A 7131-nucleotide genomic window follows, 5' to 3' on the forward strand; every position below is an offset into this window, starting at 1 on the left:
AGAGAGAGAGAGAGAGAGAGAGAGAGAGATTGGGCAGAGGTCAGCAGAGGCCTCTGAACTCCAAGGGCTGTGTACCTAGGAGATAAATTGGAGCCCAGCAAGGAAGGTAGCCAGCAAGATAGCCTAGGTCTGGCCAGTTACTTCCCTCCAATGAAGACAGGACTAGTAGAGTATGCAAATAAAAGACCAAAGATCATGTGCTTACATCCTGTGTGGGGTGGAAAAAGTAAAGGTGATGGAGACATGTCTCAGCAGCTTTCACAGCTTTGAAATAAAAATGCACCTAAGTAGAATGTTAAATTCTAACCCAGAAACCTCTAGAGATCCACATCACAAATTCAAGGTTCTCAAGTGCAAACAAAAAAATCCCTACTGAAAACTGCAATATTTTGAGCTAGCAATCAAAAACCCAAACTGGAAGTGGAAGGTTCATTGTCTCCCTGCTTTTCCCCACCCCCAAATGTTATTGCAACCATTGTCTTCCCCTGAATTCTGCTGCCTTTCCCACCACAGGGCCTCTCCCTTCTAAAATGTTCTGCTTAGGGAGCATACTTGGAGAGATGGACACAATCTGGTCATCTTTATGTTCTCCCCAACCAAGGCTAAACAAATTAGAGTAAACGTTTGGAAGAGGAGTGAATGCAGCCATTTTTGGGGGGAGAAATGGTAAGCACTGCCCACATGGCTTCCAGCTGCCATTAGGAACCCCAGGGAGAAAGGCATCATGATCTGATCCAGAACCTGACTACAGCTCTTCAAGCCAAGCTGTGAAGATGGTGGAGGCTTAGGGTGAAGGCTGAAGCAGGCTGAGTGTGGGGATCAGGGAGCAATGACCTCAAAGTAGGACAAGTCCATAGGCCAGAACCATCCCACTCAGATGTGTGTGCTCTACCTAGCCACCCCCCCTCCACGCCGGGTTGTTTTGAGGTTTTCATGTGTAGAACTCATGTAATGACACAGCTTACCTGGAAGATGTCCAAGTGTACTCTTACTTCATTCTTTTGCAACCTTCCCACCCCCTGATGAATCTCCAGTGATTGGCTACAAGGAAACTCAACTTTCTTCCACTGAACTGGGCTACACAGGAGCAAGCTTTTGGGGATAGAAATCTCTAATCACTTTCCTTCAATGCTCTCAGCTCCACTTTGCCTTTTAAGAAGTTCCTTAAAAATTTATTCTCAGCGTCCTGGTCTATTCAGAGGTTAGATTCCCTCCGGCTGTGTATAAATCATTCCAAACCTTTAATACATTTCAAAGCCTGCTCATCTAAATGAATCTATTGAGGCAGTGAATCACAGTGGTTAAGAGCAATGGGCTGTGGAGCCATACTACTTGAGTGGAATCCCACCTCTTCCTTCTGCTATGAGATCCTGGGCAGAAGACTTAACTTCTCAGTGCCTCATTTTTTTTCTTTAATCTGATAAGAGTATCTACCCGCTTAGGGTTGTTGAAGATTCAACATGTTAATACACATAAAGCAACCTAGAAATGCTCAAAATACACTACTTAACACCCATTCTCTTTATGTAGTAAATGATCAATCACCTCTTTAGCTAATCTGCAACTTCTAACATAATGCTGAGCATATAAGAAACAGTAAGGGGAACTTACAACAAGGGGTTAACATTTATAATAAATAAAGAGCTCCTGCTAATCAATTAGATAAATTCACTTTTACTTTTTTGGTCCTGTAGCAAACAAGTGACCAAGTCAGGAGTAAGACACTGGGGACCTGATTTTTCCCAGTCCAGGGCTTTTTTGTTGTTGTTAATTAATCAATTTAGCTTGATTTAAGAAGGTGGTCTTCCAGATGATCTCAGAACCTTGAGAGTCTCAGAAATAGACTTTGGAAGAGATACAACTCTCTTAATCCTAATAAGTCTCCTAACTGGTATCACTCTGCTAATGCTAATCTTTTTTTTTCCCCTCAGCATTGGCTTTGCTTGCTACTGAGTTGGGTTTTTTCTTTTTCTGACAGTGCAATATTACACATACTATATTTTGTGTTAGATTTTTTTATTGAAGTATAATTAGCATACAGTGTTATATTAGTTTCAGGTGTGAAATATAATAATTCAACAATTCTATACATTTCTCAGTGATCATCTAGATAAGTGTACTCTTAATCTTTTTTATTTATTCTATCCCTCCCCTCATCTACCTCACCTCTGGCAGCCACCAGTTTATATGTATTTAAGAGTCTGTTTTTGTCTTTTTTTCTTGTTTGTTTGCTTCTTAAATTCCACATGAGTGAAATCATATGATATTTGTCTTTCTCTGACTTATTTCACTTACATTATTATTCTCTAAGTCCATCCATGTTGTTGCAAATGGCAAGATTTTATTCTTTTTATGCCTGAGTAATATTCCATTGTGTATATATATGCCATATATTCTTTATCCATTCATCTACCAATGGACATTTGGGGTGATTCCATATCTTAGCTATTGTAAATAAGGCTGCAATAAACATAGGAGTGTATATATATTTTTGAATTAGTGTTTTCATTTTCTTTGGGTAAATACCCAGTAGTGGAATTGCTGGATCATATGGTATTTCTATTTTTAATTTTTTGAGGAACTTCTATAATGTTTTCCACAGTGGTTCCATCAATTTACATTCCCACCAGCAGTGTATCAGGGTTCCTTTTTTTTCCCACATGCTTGCCAACAGTTGTTATTTCTTGTGTTTTTGATTTTAGCCATTGTGACAGGTGTAAGGTAATATCTCATTTTTATTTGCAATGCTAATAATCTTAACAATAACCTTTCACATGTATGTTTCCATGGAGCACAAAGCAACAACATATTCCATATCCTAGTTGTGCCTTATAAATATTCTCACTAGTCTCACAGGGAAATTGAGGTCTAGAGAGGGGAAATAACTTGTCCAAAGTAATTGAGCCAGTCACATGAACCCCCTTCTATGTTTACAATTTTGTCCTCACAAACTTGCCAAGAGGCAGAAAGATAATTTTAGCAGCAGGAAATCTGAGATAGGAAGCAAACAGGCTATTGGCAAGGTCTGACAGGGTAAACCTGGATTCCAGGCTTGAAAACCCAAGTGAAAATTACCTGGAACTGGAACTAGCTAGCTGGTTGGTTTTGTTGTTGTTGTTGTTGTTTTGTTTTGTTTTTGTGGTTGTATGTGTGTTGTTTGGGTTTTTGTTGTTGTTGTTTACCACTGTTACCAATTTTGATACTAGAAGCAGGAGAACTAAACAAGCTTTATGGAAAAGTTTTAGAATGGCTCTTCTCAATCAAGTTCAACCTATTTCTGTAGCCATGTGTCTCTTTAGACCCTCATGCTTAAACTACACGGGCTGACTCACTGATTCCCCAAACATAGCATATGCCTCTTTTTTTTTTTTTTTTTTAACCTCTGGGCCTTTGCTCAGCCTGAAATGCCTTATCTTTCCTTCCATTCTCAATTAAATCTGACTCATTCTTCAAGACCTGGTTCAATGTTTGTCTCCTCTGGGAAACTTTCCCTGTACACTGGGACAGTCATTATCTTTGGTTCTCGTATTGTCTGTATGCTTCCATCTATCTGAGCAAGTATCCACCAGTGTTTGTTTGTATACTTCCCTACTAGACTGTGAGTTACTTGAGGATGGGGACTAGACCTCAGTTATCTGTGATCAGTGTTTCCAGTGTCCAGCTCAGGTCCTGGTAAAGAGAAGACACTTGCTCAGTGAGTATTTGTGCAATCTATATCTCTCTGCCCTAGATGAGATGACCATGTAGATGAATAATCCCCCATTCAGAAAGGTAAATGTTATAACTTAGAGCTATGCAGGGAACTGGGGGGGGGGGCAAACTAGGTCTAAAAGTAGAAGGTGGAATCTAGAAAGTTTCTCAACCTTGAATGGGGCAGAATAGAATAAACAAAAGAATGAAAGCCTTCCCTAAAAAGGTCCAGTTAACTGGTTTCAAAAAAAGAGTTCACTATCAGAGACTTACACAAGACCCAGATCTGAGTCACAAATTCTAAAATGAGGTTAACTGTAGGAAGAAAAATTACATAGTGTGACTTCCTGAGGCCCACCTATCCTGACTATCCTCCCAAAGTATGGGGTATGTGGGAGAATCCCATTAAAAGCAGTATTAAGACCATGTTGATGGGGGGCGCCTGGGTGGCTCAGTCAGTTGAGCATCCGACTTCGGCTCAGGTCATGATCTCATGGTTCGTGGGTTCGAGCCCCGCATCGGGCTCTGTGCTGACAGCTCAGAGCCTGGATCCTGCTTTGGATTCTGTGTACTCACCTCTCTCTGCCCTTCCCCCACTCATGCTCTGTCTCGCTCTGTCTCTCAAAAATAAGTAAATGTTAAAAAAAATTTTAAAAAAAGAAGACCATACTGATGGGTTACAAAATCACAAAATGGGATCTCCTTATTAGTAATGCTTGGGAGTATGTGAGTATGAATGCATTTATGGGCAGTAAGGGTGTAGAGGGGAGATTGGCTACATGCTTACAGTTTAGGTGTTTATATGTGAGTATCAGACCTTCTGTGGCAACAGCCTAGGTAACACTTCCTTCTTAGCCACTTCCCTGGCCCACTATCCCCCCCACTATATTCAGCCCCATGCCTAGGGCCCAAGGCTCACTGCATCGTAGTCCTAGGAGTGACTCTCCACAGACTATAGTCACTCAGGGAGAAGAGCAGCTGTATGGCTGTGGTGGTATTGCCTGTGGAGGCTAGAGAAAAAAAGCAGGATCACTAATCTCAAAGCATGGAAGTCCTGAAACATCTCCAGAAATTCAGTTCCTGTTCTCCCACTCCTCTTCATCTTGAGACAGCCCTCTGAAGGAAGTAGGCTAAGGACTTCAACTTCCATTATAGTAAGGAGGTTACTGAAGCTCAGAAAAGGTGAAAAGCTTGTTCAAAGTGCCACCGCAAACCAGACTTACTTTATACACCATTGGGGAGGTAAGAGATATAATTCCTACCATCCAGTTCACTCAAAACTGGAATAGACAAAGTTAGACTTTTCAAGGTGTTAGGGAACTGCATCTTTATGACAGCGTCCCACAAAGACAGGTGGGAATGGATGACAAATAGATAGATAGATAGATACATACATACATACATACATAATTAGACATAGATATCCTCTTTTCTCCAACTCTCCCATACCCTTTGATCCACACTTCAAACAATCCCTATGTAAAGAAAACTTTCCAGAGAGCCTGAAGAATGGATTTGGGTTTGTGTAACCCCATCTATTTTTCCTTCTGTCTCACCTACCTGTTCTCCTAGAGGTTTTTTCTTCCATCGCTAATTATCCAACACACAGCTTTCTTGCATTTAGACCCTCAAAGCAAGTCCATGAGTGGCATCAAAGAGAGAGCCTGGAGGCATTGGTTGTTTCCTTGGAAAGGCTAGGAAAGTACCCTGGGTAAGAGCGGCATGTGTGCCCTCTGTTGAAATATCAGCTGTTAGTTATCAAAGAAGTTCGTGAGCCATCCGGAGCCTTTACTCTTCAGGCCAACCATGTGTTCTCCTTGCACCAAAGGTCAGAACTAATATTAACAAGCAACTGCAGAATGGGGAAATTAAAACCAGCAATGGAGACAGGCAAGATCTGGATTTCCTTGGGGCTGGGTTTCAAATTGGTCTTCAGTGTAAATGGACATGAACTCTTACTGGGCAGTGCTTTGGCAATATGAAACAAGAGCAATAAAAATGTTAATTTCCTTTGTCCTAGTTATCCCACTCCTGGGACTCAATCCTGAGCCAATAACCACCAAAGCATGAAAAAGCTCAAAGCAACAAATTTTTTATTTTAATTGCAGAGCTGTTTATCTTGATGGCAATAACTGGAAGGTAACCTTTAAGTCCTCTAGGAGGAAAAGCAGCTCTTTGGGTCTTTTCTGTAGACATTGAGGATTATGGCTCTAAGACTATAAAATAATTCTGGGGAAAAATAATCATGTTGCAATTTGGGGTGAGGAACCTAAGACTGCAAAGTCATGCTTTTCCTTGGACATTAGGCATGTCTATTAGTTATATTGTGTGTTCTGAAAAACATGTCACTAACATGTTTTTGCGTTTGTTCTGTGTTTGTTCATTCAGTTAGGAAATATTTATAGACTCCTAATATATGCTGTCCCCTAGATTAGAGGATGGGGCTAACAAGATGAATCAGGCATGGTCAATGCTGTAAAGTTGCTGGAACTCGTGTGACAAAAACAGAAATCAATGGTAGCTGTGTATTGTGATAAGTGCTGTGACAGAATGGACCAGAGGGAGCTGTGGGGGCCCAGAGGAAAAGATCTAACTGGGGAGGTGTGGTGTATGGGTGTTACGAAAAACTTATTCAGGAAAGTATTCCTTGAGGTGATTAAGGTAGTGTTTGAATCCTGGCTTTACCATTTCTGTGAGACAGATGAATTCACTCATTCTCTCATACTTAGCCTTAATACCCCTTACAGGGTTGCCCAGCGAATGAAACAAATAATGTATATGGAAGAGCTATGGGCTACACTGGGAAACAGTGCTGCTCTGGAGATTGGGTGGCCCACTTAAATTCTCTGGTCCTCGATTTTACTAATCTGAGAAATGGAGCCTAGAAAAAGTATGTGTTGGGCCATGTCCTTAGGAATGTCATAAGGCATTATAAGACACATAATGGCTATAAGGTGGGTTTGAGACAGCTTCCTCCCTTCCTCTCTCCTTGCCCTTTAAAGCTAGGGGCCTAATCCTAAATCTTATTCCACTAATGTACTTCTTCCTGTTCCCTCTAGCCGCGCAGTGTCCTTCCCGCCTCCCCTCTCCTACCCAAGCACAGTTACAGCCATTACTGCCAGGACGTCAGTGACACAGCCAGCAGCGCCCTTAGGGGGCAGTCGCACTAGGGAGGGGGCTTCAGTCGCAGCGCGGTTCCGTTCAAGGTTCCGCTGCTTAAAAAGTGGTGAAATCTCGTTTGTAAGTAATTGGCGGCACCCAGGGGGTTTTTGAGCAGCAAGGAAAGGAAGTCTGACGCCAGTGAACGACGGAGTAGCATGAGCCTAACTGCTGAGCTTTCTCTTGCCATTCATTCCACCCAGGGATTTGCACCACACCCTTCAGCTTCCGCTCCTCCCGCCAATAAGAACTGAGGAACCCGAAGCCCCGCCCCACCTTCAA

This window comes from Panthera tigris, chromosome X (assembly GCF_018350195.1).
Source record: "Panthera tigris isolate Pti1 chromosome X, P.tigris_Pti1_mat1.1, whole genome shotgun sequence".
Taxonomy (NCBI): domain Eukaryota; kingdom Metazoa; phylum Chordata; class Mammalia; order Carnivora; family Felidae; genus Panthera; species Panthera tigris.